General features: G+C 37.4%; 1 protein-coding gene across 1 annotated transcript in view; it reads right to left on the bottom strand.

Annotated features, from left to right (window-relative positions):
* The window catches only part of LOC134802758 (uncharacterized), a 131,938-nt gene that overhangs the window by 71,009 nt on the left and 42,037 nt on the right, over window positions 1–18,892 (bottom strand). The gene's annotated exons all lie outside the window — the stretch shown is intronic.

The following is an 18,892-nucleotide window of genomic DNA, read 5'->3' as shown; positions in this document are numbered from 1 at the left end:
ACAACTTTTTGTATTTTTTTATACTTAAATTTCGTATCAATTGTTGTTTTTTATTTTATTATTTTATTTTGAAAAAAATCGTATTTTTTATTTATCAAGTGCGGGCTAAGCGTATTCGTTTAATTTTTGCAAGAGATTATGGCTTTTTGCGCTTTAAATAAAATTTGATTCTTGAATATACGGCGCCATACCTTTGGCCTCTATACTCGTCTAGATGGCGACACCATTTTATATTTAACAATTTTTACTCATATCAGTAAAAGAACATGGGTCAAAATCATATGGCGTTCTAAAAATAAAAAAAAACATTTATCCATACATATATACATTTATTGATATTTTTTATTCATTTTCATTTTAATCCTGCATCGAAAGATGGCAGTAAATTTACAGCACTGATTTACAGTGACTACAAAATTTAGTACGACAATAACCCTCTACTATAGGGACCGTGCGCGTTGGAGGGTCTGCCATCTTGTGGTCTGAATCGGAAACATGTACATTGCCAAAGCAAGTTCTACCATCTACCGTTCTTGTAGGTACGTTTCCTTATGCATAGTATAGGTTCTGTCATCTTGTGGGCTACATCGGAAGCATAAACGTCACATTTACGCCTCACGCCAAAAATCTGACGGCTCCTATGCCGCCCCCTATAGTTCACACACGCCCCCTATAGGGACCGTGCGCGTTGGAGGGCCTGCCATCTTGTGGCCTGAATCGGAAACATATGTGCACATGTACATTGCCAAAGCAAGTGCTACCATCAACCGTTCTCGTAGGTACGTTTTCTTGTGCATAGTAGGTTCTGCCATCTTGTGGGCTACATCGGAATCATAAACTACACATCTACGCTTCGCGCCAAAGATCTGACGGCTCCTGTGCTGCCCCCTATAGTCCATGCACGTCCCCTATACAATCTATTCTCTTTAGAATTTAGATTAGTTAGATATTTAAATTCTTACTCGACTAAAATTAAAAGCATGAAACTCCTTCTATTGCGACTCGAGGAGGAACAAAGACTGAAAAGACTCGCAAACCAAACGCGCACGAAGCTTCTCAGTTGCAGTTTACAGGCTAATTAAAAGGTAATGTTGGTTCCCTAACATAAGTAGAGTTAGACCAAGAAAAGTCTGCAGAGATTTTGACACTGGCACAAATAACATTGGCACTGCGTGTGCTGTCAAAATCTCTGCAGACTTTTCTTGGTCTAACTCTATCCACTTTTCTATACAATTAGTATGGCGACGTGGATACTTAAGTTGGGGCACCGATCGTACACTGACATCGGAATGATATTTTTATCATGTTATTTAGTAGTCATCGTGCGTCTCGCTTGCGCCAATACATGTACGGACAAGAACCAGCGAAATGCACGATAACTAAATGACATCAGTTAGACGTCATTCTGATATCAGTGTACGTTTGAATTGGCCTGTTAGCCAAAAATTGTTTCGTATGTCCATCTGTTCTACTCTACTGGTCGCATTTCTAAACCAATTCCCGAATTTTGTAAGCAGGTTCGATAGTTAAGGTTTTAATTGTCAAATTAGATTCTCTAAATTCTTCTAAACAACGAAGCCATACATTATTTACTCAGTTTTAAGCTCAGCTCGCGAGGTCTACAGCTCACAGAGCCACTAGTATAGGCTATTTGAATATAGCAATTAAATTATACATTTGGCCAGACCTAATCAAACTCCGGAAGAATGACAATTTTCCAGCTTCCTTGTTAAAAATGACTACCACCATAAACTAATTGATTATTGGAGGTAATTGCTATTTAATTATCAAAGGAAGACTTTTAACTTTAATATTAAACCAATAAAAGGGACCTAAGATACAATTTCTTTTACAAAACAACCTCTTAAAAAACGAGACTGACCTCGGACTAGGCGGTCGCTCCCGAATCAATGGTCCTCACCTACAAATTTTATACCAAGTGTTTTTGTGTTTCTTATGGTATGTTATCCTTCTCTAACTCGCTACCTAATTTTGGGCGCTAGAAGAGCGTAACTATACTTAAATGCGTTCAATTTCACATCTAAATACGTCAACACCTCATTAACCACTCACTGGTAAATGACAGTTTTCGCATCGACCATTCACGGGTTGACCGCCACTTGAAGGGGTAGAGGTCGAATCAAAAACTTAGTTAATTAAGTCCGACTCACGCTTGATTGCATTTTTCTAATAGGTGTTCCTGTCATCTTTAAGTAAAGAACTAATTTGTGTATTTTTTTCAAAATTTTTGATCCAGTACTTTCGGAGATAAAGGGGGGGAATGGTCGGACAGACAGACGCACGAGATCCTATAAGGATTCCGTTTTTTCCTTTTGAGGTACGCAACCCTATAAAGGTCGTAAGTGCTATAATTCTTGAAGAAGTAGGTATAAGCCTTTTGCAACATATAAAGAAGGGCGTAAATGCAGTGGTTTGATAAGGCAGTTAAGCTCTTTTGTGTGAGTGTGTGCGTGTGGAAGTATGTGATGGATCGCGCGATGGATATTAATGCCATTCGGACATACATACAGGTGGATTCAGTTTTCATACTTTTTTTGTTCATTAAAATTACGGGTCAATTCTGGATGAGATTAGCTCAGGACCGGGACAAATGGCGTACTAGAAGAGAGAGGCCTAATGCTCAGCATTGGGCGATAAAGGGCTGATATGATGATGATGAAAATATAAATATCTGGGAGACCCAGCTTTGCTCGGCAAACATAAAAACTCAAAAATGCGCTTTTTCTCACCATATAGCGAATTTCATCTAAATCGTTAGAGCCGTTTCCGAGTTCCCCTAAATATATAAAAATACAAGAATTGCTCGTTTTAAGGTAGGTAGGTACGTTGGTAGGTAAGGTTAGGTATACATAAGGTTTTTTCATAGAAAAAAAAAACATTCGTCAAATAGGTAAGCACTAAGCATTTAATGTCTTGAGATCTGCAATTGTAGGCAATTGTCGATATTTTTTAGATTAGGTACCGTAAAACGGGGTGAGTAGGTTTCGCGGGGAGAGTTGGGTTATGAATGGGGAGAGAAGGTTTTAGAGTGGGGTGAGAAGGGATTTTAAGGCTACTGCTACAAAAATAATGTATTCCAATTTAAAATGGGACTATAGTAATAACACGCATAATAAAAAAAAATCGATCCAACAATCTTCCAAAATCACCTTTGTATGAAAAACCCTCTCACCCCAAATACGAGGCACTACGGGGTGAGGTGGGTTTTCCTCTTTATCGTTAAAGTTATGAAATGGAACTACCCAAACTAAAATACAAACGTCCGAAGCACTTATTATATACCTACACCATTCAGTTTTCACATGTAAAAATAAAATTTTATCGAGGTTTGAAAGTCAAATTTCACCCAACTCACCCCATTTTACGGTACCTAATTAGATTAATATTTATAACTAAATAAACAAGATAAACAAAAAAAGAAAAATAACACAGGTAACGGGTACTTAACACAAACATTGTCGTTATAATTGTATGTTTTTTTTAAACTGACAATCACAATATAAATGTCTAAAAATAGACCATGTGTAATTTTAAGTGAAATTGTATATTGTGAGATAAGTAACAAGGCATTGCAACGCCGAGGTATACAAATTATAGACGCTACTAGCGACCCACCCCGGCTTCGCACGGGTTTAGGGTTTGCACGACGGATCCGAAATGTATGGGAATATCCGCGGATCCGGATCCAGATCCGGATAATTTCATACATTTCGGATCCGGATTGCAAACCCTACACGGGTTACACAAAACCTTAACAAATAATACATCTAACCCTTCCTGAAGACTCACTCTATTGATGGGTCAAACAGATCACTGTGTTATGTCTTTCCTGTAGACATACACAAGAGTTAAGGGCTATAAAGGTTAATTTTCTTATTTAACCCTTATCCACGTGAAAAGGTCCTCCTTTTATTTAGAGAACTATGATAAAATCATTACTTACATGCCCACGAGCTGTTAACTATTGCCCACAGGAGAGAAAACTAGTGTGTTATCGCGAACAGTCCATTTTTCTCTCCTGTGGGCAATAGTTAACAGCTTGTGGGCATGTAAGCAATGATTTTATCATAGTTCTCTAAATAAAAGGAGGACCTTTTCACGTGGATAAGGGTTAAATAAGAAAATTAACCTTTATAGCCCTTAACTCTTGTGTATGTCTACAGGAAAGACATAACACAGTGATCTGTTTGACCCTGATAGGTGAAAACCGCATGCAATCCTTTCAGTACGTATTGAGTTTATGATGAACAGACACGGCGGGGGACTTTGTTTTATAAGGTCAAAAAGAATAGACAGTATAGAGGGGTCCTGTCATTGTAAATTTTGTAGTCACAGTTAATTTACTGCCATCTATCGACACACGACTAAAACTCAAAATGAAAACGAATAAAGTTATCAAAAAATGTATATATATGGATAAATGATTTTATTATTTTTATATCATTTTGATCCATGTTCATTCACTGATATCTATGTGTTATAATTGTTAAATTTGAAACGGTGTCGTCACGCCATCTAGCCGAGGATAGGCTAAAGGTGTGTGCGGCATCTATTCGAGAATGACTTTTACTTGAATTCCGAGGCACGTTTTTTCCTTAGACTTTATTCGTCTTATACGAAGTTACATATGTATTTGATAAGGTGTAGTGGTAATGATAATCCCATAGTTGACTTTATAACAATGTATTACAGTAGGTACCAGTATCAATAAGTTTTTGCCAAAAATTTCATTTTTGGTACAAGCTTTTATCGCTGACTGTACTTTTCTTACGACAGACAACTAATACTCATCGAGACAATTCTAAAATCCCCTAACACAATTAGGTTGCGTTGTTTCATCACAGAGTTCCTATGGCCACCTCCTGTCTCCATCATCAGAGCAGCTCGACGGTACCATAATATTGCATTGTCATCCGATTTATACATGCATGTAAAATTTCAGCTCAATCGGAAACCGGGAAGTGGATCAAATTTAACTTGCAAGATTTGATTACAGACAGACAGACAACGGTCAGGTGAAAGTAAATAAAAGCTTGTAAAAAGCGGAACACCCTGTATAACAGCCGTGTTACCAAATGATCTATAATGAAATATCACTCGCCTTTCTGCGTGAAATATGAAGTTATTTTGACCTGAGACATAACTTACTTACACACAGACTGAACACTTTCCAATCCAATGGAAAAAGGCCTAAAAACTCTTAGGGCCACTTGCACCATTCACTAACCCGGGGGTTAACCGGTTAAACCTGGAGTTACCATGGTTACCAGTACAATTTGACACTGGATTACCGGTTTAACCAGTTAACCCCGGGTTAGTGGGATGGTCCAAGTGGCGCTTAGGTTAGTAAAGTGGCATCTTGTCTACTTTAGAGCATGAACCGGAGTCGCCTTTAAGAGCTTACCCCTTTTCCAAAAACCTTGCACAATTGTGCAAACTTTTGTATGGACTGACGTTTATCTGACATGGCTATTTGTACGTTACTTACAAATCATGTACAAATAGCCATACATTTGACGTGCCCCTCCCCCGCAAAAATCGGCAGACTGTTTTGTACAGAAAATGACAGTCAAGGCGTCTCCAGTTACTAAGTATACTCTAAGTAGTCTCCTACTCACCCTGGGTGCCAATGTTAACGCTCCGTAGCGAACGAAACGCAACTGTCACTGTCGCACTAATATCAAATATGGAAGAGCGATAGAGAAAGATAACGCTACGCCACGGTACGCTACGGAACGTGAACGATCGGCATCTTGGAGCCAACGGGAGTGGTCATTTCTCCATACAAACGTACTCCTCGTTTTCCTCCGTGGTTTTTGAAGCTAGAGCAATGATTTTTTCAACACAGATTAATATTGTCAATATCTGTGTCGGACCGTTTTGCTTTTTTGATATTTTTGTTTTTTAAGGCGCTAGAGCCCTTCAAAAATGACCAAAATGGCCTAATTGACTATGCCGCAATGAGAGGCGTGGCATTCAAAACTGATGTCAATTAGCCAAAAAAGCAAAACGGTCCGACACAGATAATTTCATAATCATTTAGATTTCCAAATTTGGTTACGATTGGTTAAGTTTTGGAGGAGGAAACAGAGGAGTACGAAACCTCGATTTTTGACATTTTTACGCAGGATTTTTTGCCTTGTCCTTATCGCACTACTTTTAGGTGCCGCTTCCGTTAGCGAGACGGGTATATTTACCTAAAATATTTAAAACTCAGCTCCTGTTTCGTCTTAAGTAGGTACTTATCTACGAGTTTTTAGCCTTTCTCCATCGCAATACCCACTATAGCTACTGAGATCATAATGCTATCTCCTTTACCCTTGTTAAGACCAACTACGAGTGAAAGAGATGGCATTATGACCTGACTCGCAACTTGTAAGTCTGTATCTTTAGGTATTTAAAAGAAAGTAAACAAACAATTTCTACATTTTCGGGTAGTTATAACATTTATTGTTTAACCAACCAAATACAAAACCGCCTGGATCTGTCACTGAACGACCTGACTTTAACCTACATTACTTGATCATGTAATGTTTTCATCTACCCTCAACTGGCTTAAGGAGCCATTTGAGGGTAGATTTTGTTTACTTTTATTTAAATACCTAAAGATACAGAGTTATAGTTTTGCGGCAAGTATAACTAGAAATTGCAAAACTTTAACAGTGAACAATCTTCTTTTACCTAATCCCTATACCTGTTACAGAAAGCTACCCACAACAAAACGACCTAACATTGCAACTATATTCCATCTCACCTTTCTTACCTTAACAAACAGAGACACAATCGGAATGCATGTAATGCGCATAAATCTAGTGTCATAGGTCATGTGACAATGTGTGGGTGGATATGTCGATGAAATAGTGATTCTTAGACAATGTAAATCATTATGAAATATACTTTTCACCACACCAGCTCGGAAAGGTTTACTTTGCACTCCAAAAACTGATAGTTGCATTTTATTCACATGTGAGGCAATCTAATCAAATGCAAATTATGAGTTGTTTTCTTTTGTTTGCTGGTAGAATTGACTTTTGAATGATGATTTTGAATGATAATTAATTAATAATAATAATAACATTAATTTCGAATCGATTTGCTTTGATTTTGTTTGATATTTTACAGTTAGTATTCTCCTTGTGTTGTTGTGGTGAACATTTTTGTGTTTCACCCGGTGGCAAAATTCCCTCGCAACGCTCAAGATTCCATTTTTGAATCTTTCGCTTGCTCGGGTATCAATATTAGCACGAGATGTTAAACAACAACTTTGCCCCCTTGTAAAACAAATAACTATGTATTTCGCGACGATTTCACACAGATCGATAAAATGGCGCTGGCGGGTAATAATGATTTTTAATTTAACCCTTAACCAGGTTGTGTATTTATAAGTACCACATAGCAAATGATTTTTTTTGGCGAGCTGAGTAAATACAACTACCGCAAAATGTCATTGCCGTAAAGTCTATTAAGTGGGTGATATCGGAACGTAAAAAAATGACAGGTGTCAAAACAAATTTCTTTGACAATTTAGTTGTCAAGTTCAAATCGACAACAAATGGCAGTTTTTGTATGTTTCTCCCGCTGTATAAGTTCGCTACGCCGAAAAAAAGTACTGTAAGTATTTTGTTTTGTATTTTTATGGTAGATTATTAGATAATGTATGTGTAGTAAGTCATAACTTACCTTAGTTATTATTTTCTGATAAAATATTCGATCTAAAAGTTTGTGGTTCGTATGAACCCTCTGCCCGTCTGGGGCACGTTCGAGTGGTTTATAAGTGGCCTCTGCCCTGCAGGGAGTTTACATGACATTTAAGGGTAAGATTCATTACTATGAATGAACCCTCATAGTACAAAAGTAATATATTTTCCTTTGGTTTTTAAATTAAATATTTATTCAACGGTCACTCTTACGAGCCACGACATCCATGCGAGCCAAGAAAGTGCTGGCAGTTAGTGCATTTTGTGACGCAAGTGTAAATGTGATGTCACATGACTTACCCTTAAAACTACTTTGTATGGCTAACAAGGCAGTGGCCATATAAGGACCACGTAGCACCATTGGTAACGAGCAGTGGGCATATAAAAACCACCGGGTTTTTTTTATTGAATTAGGGGTAGTAAAAAAAAAATCAAGAAATTACTTTTCTTAAAACTTTCAAAAGTAAAAAAAGCGTCAGGCCTGTTCAAGGGTTAAGAACACTTCTTTCTTCCTCGCGTTATCCCGGCATTTTGCCACGGCTCATGGTAGCCTGGGGTCCGCTTGACAACTAATCCCAAGAATTGACGTAGGCACTAGTTTTTACGAAAGCGACTGCCATCTGACCTTCCGACCCTGAGGGGAAACTAGGCCTTAGGAATTAGTCCGGTTTCCTCACTATGTTTTCCTTCACCGAAAAACGACTGGTAAATACCAAATAAATAAAAACAATTTAATTTATTTCTAATTTAAGAACACGTCTATAATTAAAACAACCACCAATCAATGTTAAGGTTAAGCTTCGATACAGTCATTAACGACTAAACGCTCGTTAAGCTAACCGATCGTTAACTGACTAACTAACGGTTAACGTTATTTGCCGTGACGTAATCAAAGTGAGTTTTACAATCGCGTATTAAAAGTTTTTGATTGAAATCATAATTGGTACAGTCCCTTAGATTCACACCGCTCCGCTCCACTCCGCAAAGCCGCTCCGCGAAGCCGCTCGGCAAAGCCGCTCCGCAAAGCCGCTCCGCAAAGCCGCTCCGCAAAGCCGCTCCGCAAAGCCGCTCCGCAAAGCCGCTCCGCAAAGCCGCTCCGCAAAGCCGCTCCGCAAAGCCGCTCCGCAAAGCCGCTCCGCTCCGCAAAGCTGCTCCCATACAATCGAAGTTACTCTCTCATTTTAAACCGAATGCTTAAATTACATGAAACTTGGTATTAATATTTATACATATATAATAATAATATCTGGGAGACCGAGCTTTGCTCGGAAAACATAAAAACTCAAAAAAAGCGCGTTAACCCAGAGATAAGACATAGCTAGATCGATTTATCGCCCACGAAAACCCCAAATCACATCCAAATCATTACAGTCGTTTCCGAGATCCCCGAAATATATACCTTTTCTTCTATGCATCTCGCTCGTACTGACATATTAGTGCGAGCAAGATGTATAGAAAGTAAATTACGTAGACATTGGCGTATCGGATGGCTCCTCTACACGATGCGCCAACGTCGGCCAATCCAAGGGACGCATTTATGCGTTAGAGGGAGCAAGTGATATTGCTATCTCATTCTACCGCATAGCTGCGTCCCTTGGATTGGCCGACGTTGGCGCATCGTGTAGTGGAGCCATGACAGTGTTGACACTGTCAGTGACTCCCGGCCCGATTCTAACTTTAAGATACGTCAATTGAGTCGCTTAACTTCAAACTCGGGTAAATCCATCTGTCAGATTATGCGATTTTGGTATTAAGAAAAGGTAATAGGGTAGATATTTGCTGAGAGGGTCGAATGGATTTACCCGAGTTTGAAGTTCAGGGACACAATTAGATTTAGTTTTAGATTAAGATTTATTTATTTCATAATTTGAAATTACGATATAAATTATTTTGCACTAATCTGATATCGAATCATGAATCTAGAATATACCTGGATCTGGCATGAGTGGTGGGGGTAACTGACAGAACGGGATAGTCTTATGTATCTTTCAGTAGGAGTAGCAGCGAAAGAGCTATTATTGTTTGTCCTTGTCACAGTCTCACATTTTATTTGTTCCCCACCTTTTTTTTAGTATGGATAATGGTGGGCAACAAATGAATTCGACCAATCACAGTGTCGCATTTGCGTATGTTTTGTCCCTCACCGTGGCACGCGTATACCACTTCTATACGATCCTACCTTCTATGATACGAATTGATATTATGATCGTCAAGTAGAAAAATAACAATTGATTATAATTATACAAATGTCAAGCAATACACAATTTAAAAACCATTATAAGCAATCGATTAATTAACTAAATTATTAACAATGTCAAATAATATAAAATAAAAAAACAATGTCAATATGGCTAAGCTAAGCACGGATATCTCATGATGATGAAATATGTGACGTTTCTTCAAACATAAACGTCACTTTTGACACTGACACATCTAGTCCATATCGTTTCTAGATCTATTAATTAACGTATCTCAAAGTTCGAATCGGGCAGTCACGGTTACTGAAGTCAAAACTAGAGTCAGACCAAGAAAAGTCTGCAGCGGATTTGATAGCCCACGCGGTGCAAGTATTATTTTAAACGTCAAACTTCTATGAAATTATGTCGTATAAATAACACTGGCACGAGGGCTATCTAAATCGCTGCAGACTTTTCGTGGTTTAACACTAGGCGGCGAACTACAAACAAGTCAATCTGTCACAAATGAACGAATGAATTGAATGAATGGTAATATTTGTGATTAGACAAAAGGCCAAAAGCGTGTTTAATTGCTATGAAGTCGTAGGCTTTGTCGGCAATAGTTCTGGTACCGTTTAAAACGGCCGTATGTCACACCGTAGCGTGGCCTAGGCGAACAACAGATCCAAAATGGAGCATTCCCGGGCTGTCCCGTACAAACGCATTTTATTTCCTGTGATGCGGCTTTTTTTCAGCATTTAAAGCAGGCGATTATTTTTCTGTTCATATTTTTGACCATTTGTCATGGAAAAGGAAACTCTTATACCTGCAAATCATCAGAAAATTCGCGTTTGTACGGGACAAACGGTAGACAATATAATCAGATGCTCCAATGCTGCTGCGTTAAGCATAGGAGCAGTATAGTCTGACAAAAAAGAGTATAAATTAAAAAGTGGCAATACTGTAGTGTCGTCCATTTCCAATCAATCTAAGAAAACGGGACATTCATAACCCAACTGCCCTAGTAATCCATACTCACCCCATTTTACGGTACGTCAAATGTTACGGCTAGATACAATATTCATTAGATATGTCAGTGTCAAAAGCGACGTTTTTGTTAGGAGCATTTAAATTTTTTTATAAAATATGTTTATCGCTTCTAATTTTTACAATAATCAAAAAATCTAAAATAGTCAAACGTAGGGGCAAAGCTATAATCAATATACATCAAATTTTGAAAAATATTTTCCATAATGTTAATATCCAGAGAGGAAGATGGGGACTACGTTTGTATGAAGAAGCGGCCGTCTCCTTTCCTCTTAAATAAATAAATATGTATGAAATATTATTACTTAGGTATAAATAGTCCAGACTCAAGGTTTGCCAGAGAGCAATGGAACGCAGCATACTGGGTGTTCGTAGAACCGACCGTGTTAGAAACACCGAACTGCGTTCCAAAACTGGCATTGTGGATGTGGGCATGAAGGTCGCAAAGCTGAAATGGGACTGGGCAGGGCACATCTACCGAATGCACCCAGAACGCTGGGCCAAAGTATCCACGGACTGGATCCCACAGGATGGATCTCGGGGCAGAGGAAGACCCAAACGGAGATTGCGGGATAACCTCGGTACATACTTTGTGGAGTGGCGGGAGTGTGCATTAGACAGAGACAAGTGGCGGGAAAGAGGGGAGGCCTTTGCCTAGCGGTGGGACATACTAATGGGCTAAAGAAAAAGAAATATCCTATGATTTCGGTGTGACAGACGGACAGTTGATAAAACTCATCAATTACTCGCTCATTGTGTCGCTCGAATAAAAAGCTTTGTGCAGACGGACCGCTCATTAATATCTTCACGCGTATAAATATACACGTTAAGGGTTAAGGGTTCCGTCACCGAATAAATAAAGTTAGACCAAGAAAAGTCTGCAACGATTTTGATAGCACACGCAGTGCAAGTGTTATTTATACGTCATAATTTCATAATAGTTTGACGTTTAAAATAACACTTATGCTATCAAAATCGTTGCAGCGATGTGACGAGTCCACTTTTTTTCAATTCGAATCATTCGAATTGATTCGGCCACTGATCCGAGTTGAAATTCGAGTTGACTCGACTCGACGGTTTGCGTGGTTCGCGACAAGGTCACGGGCCGCGGAGCCGCAAACTTGAGTTGAGACGGCGAGTCAAGCGGCAGTTGTTGTAAACAGAACCTTCAGGGCACCGAATTAAGGTTTATTTTTGAATGGCCATACTAGCAGTGAACTCGACTCGGGATGGCGAATCAAGCGGCAGTTCTTGTAAAAAGAACCTTCGGGCTACCGAATTAAGGTTTATTTTTGAATGGTCTTAGTACCAGTGTGATAGCGTTGACTCGGCTCGGAGAGTTGGCGAATTGGCGATTCATTCGCCGAGTTAGCGGATCGGATACCAAGCAGGGACAGGAACCGGTTACCTTAACCGGGGTTTTTCATAGGGTTATTTTAGAGGTGTTTATAAAAACCCCTACCATAACGGTAACCGCTTAATAAGGTAACACTTTGATTCGGTAACCGTATCAGATCGAGTTAACCTCTGTTACCGGTAACCGAAATAAAAACCCAGTCTATTCAGTTACCTCATTATGAGGTTTTTGACCAGTTCAAACGATTGTAATCTTTACGCACACTTAAATTCAACTTATTATTGAATAACCGAGGTTGGCATGGGCGGTCTATGAAGCCTCCAGCACAAACAAGTTTTTTTGCCTTTCCTTTGTTTATCTTTATACCTACTTGTGTGGTGTGTTCTTATTATAAATATTATTATATTATAACTAAAATAATTAAAATAAATAAATTAAATAAATTAATTAAATTAAATAAATTAATTAAATTAAATAAATTAAATAAATTAAATAAATTATATAAATAAAATAAATAAAATATATAAAATAAATAAAATAAATAAAATAAATAAAATAAATAAAATAAATAAACTAAATAAAATAAATAAAATAAATAAAATAAATAAAATAAATAAAATAAATAAAATAAATAAAATAAATAAAATAAATAAAATAAATAAAATAAATAAAATAAATAAAATAAATAAAATAAATAAAATAAATAAAATAAATAAAATAAATAAAATAAATAAAATAAATAAAATAAATAAAATAAATAAAATAAATAAAATAAATAAAATAAATAAAATAAATAAAATAAATAAAATAAATAAAATAAATAAAATAAATAAAATAAATAAAATAAATAAAATAAATAAAATATATAAAATAAATAAAATAAATAAAATAAAATAATTAAATTAAATTAATTAAACAAATATAACAAATTAAACTAATGAAATAAATGAAATAAATGAAATAAATTAATTAAATTAAATAAATTAAATAAATTCAAAAAAATAAATAAATTCAACAAATTCAAAAAATTAAATCAATTAAATCAATTAAATAAATAAATTAAATTAAATAAATTTAATAAGTAAAATCAATAAAATCAACAAAATATAAATAAAGTAAATAAAATAAACAATTTTTTTAGTATTTTTTTTTAGTTCTGACGGCACATCACTAAAACTACTTTTCTCAAAAATGGACGGCAAAGTCGACTTTGCCGTTTAAAAAATAGGTCGCGAAGCGCATAGTTTATGGTCAGTCAAAAATTAAAAAGTTAAAAACATTGCAGTCTAGATTTTGGGACTGCAATGTTGCATACAAATTCCATTATTTGTCGAGTTCCAAACTTTTTAAAAGTTGAAATGGTCATATCAAATGAAGGCACAGGCCCATTAAACAGCCAAACAGATGATTAGTACCGCGACTATTTAGCTGTCTCAAATAGGTTGACGTGTTTTCGGTAGAAAAATACACTTCTATTTTTTTATTAAAAAAAATAAAAAGGCGGCAAAGCTAATTTTTTCAATTGTTTCTACTTTTTTCTGTGAAAATATATACGTAAGAACGTTGCTTTTGTAAAATATTTCTATGATATTTATATTTCTTGCACCATTTTTGAGAAAAGCACTATATATGACTCGGCTGGAAGGCTACTTGCTGGCTTCGGATTCAATTAAACGGACTCCCAAGGTCGTCCGTTTAAAACGAATCCTCAGCCTGCAAGTAGCTACTTCCGAGCCTTGACAATAATGTACTATTAATGTAGCAAACCAGTAAGCAACCGATAATAAAGGTTACCATAACTGAATGAAAACCTGTTAAAAACCCTTAACAAAAACCCTATCGCGATGGGGTTTTGAGATTAACTCGGTTAAAGGTTAGGGTTACCGTTTCAATAAGGTTACCATTACAATCAGGTAACAGTATGATAGGGTTACCGAATGATACGGTAACCGAATCGATTGGGTTACCGAATTGATAGGATTACGCGTAAAGAGGGGTTTTCCGGTCCTTGATACCAAGTTACCAGTTAGTTTAGTGGCCGAGTTGATTCGGATTGCCAAGTCTTGATTCGAATCAACTCATCTGTAGGTTGATTCGGATTATTCGAATCAGATAACTCGACTCGCCCATCGCTAAATCGTTGCAGACTTTTCTTGGTCTAACTTTAATAGTACTATACTTCGTTTTTTTTAGCATTAGAAATAAGGTAAACAATCTTGACGTGTCTTTTAATTGAAAAACATATTTTAAAAATAAGTCACGGCAAATATGTAACAATTATGAATCTAATACGATCATTTATATTCTTCTGCTTTCATAAGTAATAGTTACTGATTTTTAAAAAGCGTTTTTCAATTAAAAGACATGTCAAGATCGCTTACCTTCTTTCAAGTTCTTTCTAATGCTAAAAAAACGAACTATAGGTACAGAAGGTTCACTCTCTAACAAAACGCGTCTACAGATATGACCGCCAGGTGGCGCAAGCGCGAGCAGGCGTCCGTTCCGTAGCGGTGCGCGGCAACTACTACTGCTAGACACCAAAATTGGTGTGGGCCGCATGTACTTGTAGCGACGCGACGAAATCGCGGAGTGAGCCACGCCTGGTTCCGCACTTAATATTTTGGACCAGAATATCTGTGGAGCGAAAACGTAAGGCGAGTCATGACTTCATTGCGTGTTTTTTAGGGTTCCGTACCAAAATGGTAAAAAGGAACCCTTAAGGGTGCGACTCTGTACGTTCGTCTATTTGTCACAATGCAATTTTTTTTATCAATGATGGCTCCTTAAGCCAGTTGAGGGTAGATGAAAATATTACATGATCAAATAATGTAAGTTAAAGTCAGTCGTTCAGTGACTGATCCAGGCGGTTTTGTATTGGTTAACCAATGATAACCAACTACCCGAAAATTTACAAATTGTTTGTTTACTTTTATTTAAAAACCTAAAGATATAGACTATAAATAGTGAAGATGGAGATGTTACAGCGCATAGTCTAATAAAACATGGTCTTCCATTCCCAGAGTGACACGGGGCTACGTCACAACAACATGGCCGCTATATATAGCGCTATCGCATATTATCATATAGCGCTGTCGCATGATGACGTAGGCCCGTGTCAGTTAGGTGACCTAGAAAAGACGGGAATGGAGTACCAGGCGGAGTATATTATTATACCATGTTACAGCGTATCTACGATGACGGATATTTGAATGTAATTATATCGAATGGTTTTCTCATCCGCCGCGGACCCCTAAAGCTGGCAAATTGACTAGCATCACCAATCGATTAGCCCCACAAAGAGGCTTAATTGTGCTCCGTAGTTATTTTATTATTACACCGCCTGATTGGTAGATATACAGGTGAAGACAGTAAAAAAATAATGGCGGGATGACATCATAGTACAGTTATAGCAAAAAGAATAGATAGTATAGAGGGGTCCTGTCATTGTAAATTTTGTAGTCACTGTAAATTTACTGCCATCTATCGACACACGACTAAAACTCAAAATGAAAACGTATAAAGTTATCAAAAAATGTATATATATGGATAAATTATTTTATTATTTTTATATCATTTTGATCCATGTTCATTAACTGATATCTATGTGTTAAAATTGTTAAATATGAAACGGTGTCATCACGCCATCTAGCCGAGGATAGGCTAAAGGTGTGTGCGGCATCTATTCGAGAATGACTTTTACTTGAATTCCGAGGCACGTTTTTTCCTTAGACTTTATTCGTCTTATACGAAGTTACATATGTCTTTGGTTATAGAGAAAAAAATACATAGAGTGCTCATTCCATACATCAGTTTTAGTACAAAAACGACTATTATTTTCGTAGTCGACATCTAGCATCGAGTAGCGGAATTGTCACTATTACCACTGCTACTGGACAATAAATGTTGCGACGAACGGAAAGTCTATTGCTCAATAATTATCAGCTAATATTATGGTCATTTTCATTTTACTGTGTACCATTAACGGCCGGTTAGCAATCGTCACAAAACTGACGGTTAATGTCAAAGCCCATACATTTTGTCAGGAATGAGACGGTTAGACGTTACTGAAACACCACTTAAGTCGCGCTTTAAAGTACAAGTTAAAATGAAATTGCCCTTATAACCGAATTAACCGCAACTCTATTTTCAACTCCTTCTGCTTTCAATATTAGTTGTAAATTGGTGTTCAATACAATTTTCGTGAGTCGTGACACAGGAGAAGTTTAGTATCAAGTCGCGGTACTGATAATTCCGCTACTCGATGCTAGATGTCGACTGCGAAAATAATAGTCGTTTCGGTACCAAAACTGATGTATGGAGTGAGCACTCTATTCTTACTATATTTCTCTATGGTACAGTGAAGCCTCGATAACAAGAATCTAAAGGGAAACGCCAAAAATTTCTTGTTAACGAGTTTTCGTCCTATATAGAGGGCATCGACTTAGAAAGACTCTTATAGGTGTTCCTTCGTCATAAAGAGGTTTCGAATAACAGAGGTATAAAATGAATAAAAAAAATCGTATTAGAGAGGTAATTGTAGATACGCGTTACGAGTTACAGAGGTTTGTTGACAAATAATTAAAAATACAAGGTAAATACACCATTTGAAATCGAATTTACTTTCACCGGAAACTAGGATATTAAATTTGCGTGTGACCCGATAGAGGAAGCGAACAAATTGATCAAATTAAGGTGCTTTTTGATGATAATAAAATTATTTTGTGGAACTCCATTTTGTAAGTAGCGATGATTGCAAAAATATTAGTGTCCGACCGAAGATTCGGATTAGGTTTCGGCCAGCTTCGGCCAAAAAAATCATGTTCCAGCCGTAGTTTCGGCCAAAAAACGGCCGAACCTTTCGGCTGGGCAGATATACCTACGAAATGGTATTTCGTACTATGAAACTATTGTGACAAAGCCTAAAAGTTGCGGAAAAAGTAGGACAACAATATTAAATACCTACTGATTTATATGTATAGTACAGAAATTAATTAGTTTATTAGAACACACAATTCCCCACTGGACGGTGAAACTAAATATTGTGACAAAGAAAAAAAGTTGGGGAACAAGTAGGACAAGAATATTAATAAACTGATTTATTATGTTACAGACATTAATTGGTTTATTAAGAAACACAATTCCTTTCCCTACTGAGGGCCTCACTGGTCGGTCGACGCATTCTTAATAATGACGTGTATAAAAGCGGTTTTATGACATTTTTTCAACGATTTTAATTAGTCTTAATACATTTTCGGTTTCGGCCGAACTCTAGTTTCAGAAACTGTATTGAAATGGGAGCAAAATATAGAATTTTACTGAGGTGGATTGAATAAACGAACTAAGGTAACCTACTGGTGCTCGACGCGGTCCCAATACATGTCATCTTGAAACTTAAGTCATTGTCAATAGAGGTGACGGCCAGGTGTCATCTATTGGGCATTAGCATGTCGAATACTAGTACGTTTTCCTTATTATAACTATAGAAGTCTGAACCCCTTGTGTACATTTTATTCGATAGCATGACGAGCGTTCGCGTTTGCGTTGTCTACTTTGAACTTAAAATGACAATTAACGCAAACGCGTACGTCACGTCACGCTATTGAATGTCACTCTCTGTATCTTTAGGTATTTAAATAAAAGTAAACAAAATCCGAGTGAGTTGGTCTGAGGATGAACATGGACAAGACGAAGATCATGTCAAATGCCCGTGTAGAACCAACTCCCGTTACAATCGGAGACTTTACACTTGAAGTTGTAGACGATTATATATACCTAGGACAGACTGTCCAGTTAGGTAGGTCCAACTTCGAGAAAGAGGTTAATGGACGAATCCGACTCGGTTGGGCAGCGTTTGGGAAGCTACGGCACATCTTTTTGTCCAATATTCCGCAGTGTCTCAAGACGAAAGTCTTCGACCAGTGTGTGTTGCCAGTGATGACATATGGAACTGAAACGTGGCCGCTTACTGTGTGCCTCATAAGAAGGCTCAAAGTCACCCAAAGGGCAATGGAGAGGGCTATGCTTGGAGTCTCTCTGCGTGATCGCATCAGAAATGATGCCATCCGCAGCAGAACCAAAGTAACCGATATAGCCCTCCGAATCGCTAAACTTAAGTGGCAGTGGGCGGGGCACATTGCCCGTAGAACCGATGGCCGTTGGGGCGGAAAGGTTCTCGAGTGGCGACCACGTACCGGAAGGCGCAACGTGGGTAGACCCCCCACAAGGTAGACTGACGACCTGGTAAAGGTCGCGGGAGTCCGCTGGATGCGGGTGGCGCAAGACCGGTCATTGTGGCACTCTTTGGGGGAGGCCTATGTCCAGCAGTGGACGTCCTCTGGCTGATATGATGATGATGATGATGAAACAAAATCTACCCTCAAATGGCTCCTTAAGCCAGTTGGGTAGATGAAAAAATTGCACGATTAAATAATGTAGGTTAAAGTCAGGTCGTTCAGTGACTGATCCAGGCGGTTTTGTAATTGGTCGGTTAACCAATAAATGTTATAACTACCCGAAAATGTACAAATTGTTTGTTTACTTTTATTTAAATACCTAAAGATACATACTTTATAGGAGCTTTATCTCCATACTTA

This window comes from Cydia splendana, chromosome 25 (assembly GCF_910591565.1).
Source record: "Cydia splendana chromosome 25, ilCydSple1.2, whole genome shotgun sequence".
In the NCBI taxonomy this organism is placed as follows: domain Eukaryota; kingdom Metazoa; phylum Arthropoda; class Insecta; order Lepidoptera; family Tortricidae; genus Cydia; species Cydia splendana.
The sequence above is the reverse complement of the archived record's forward strand: the minus strand, read 5'-3'. Positions and strand labels throughout refer to the sequence as shown.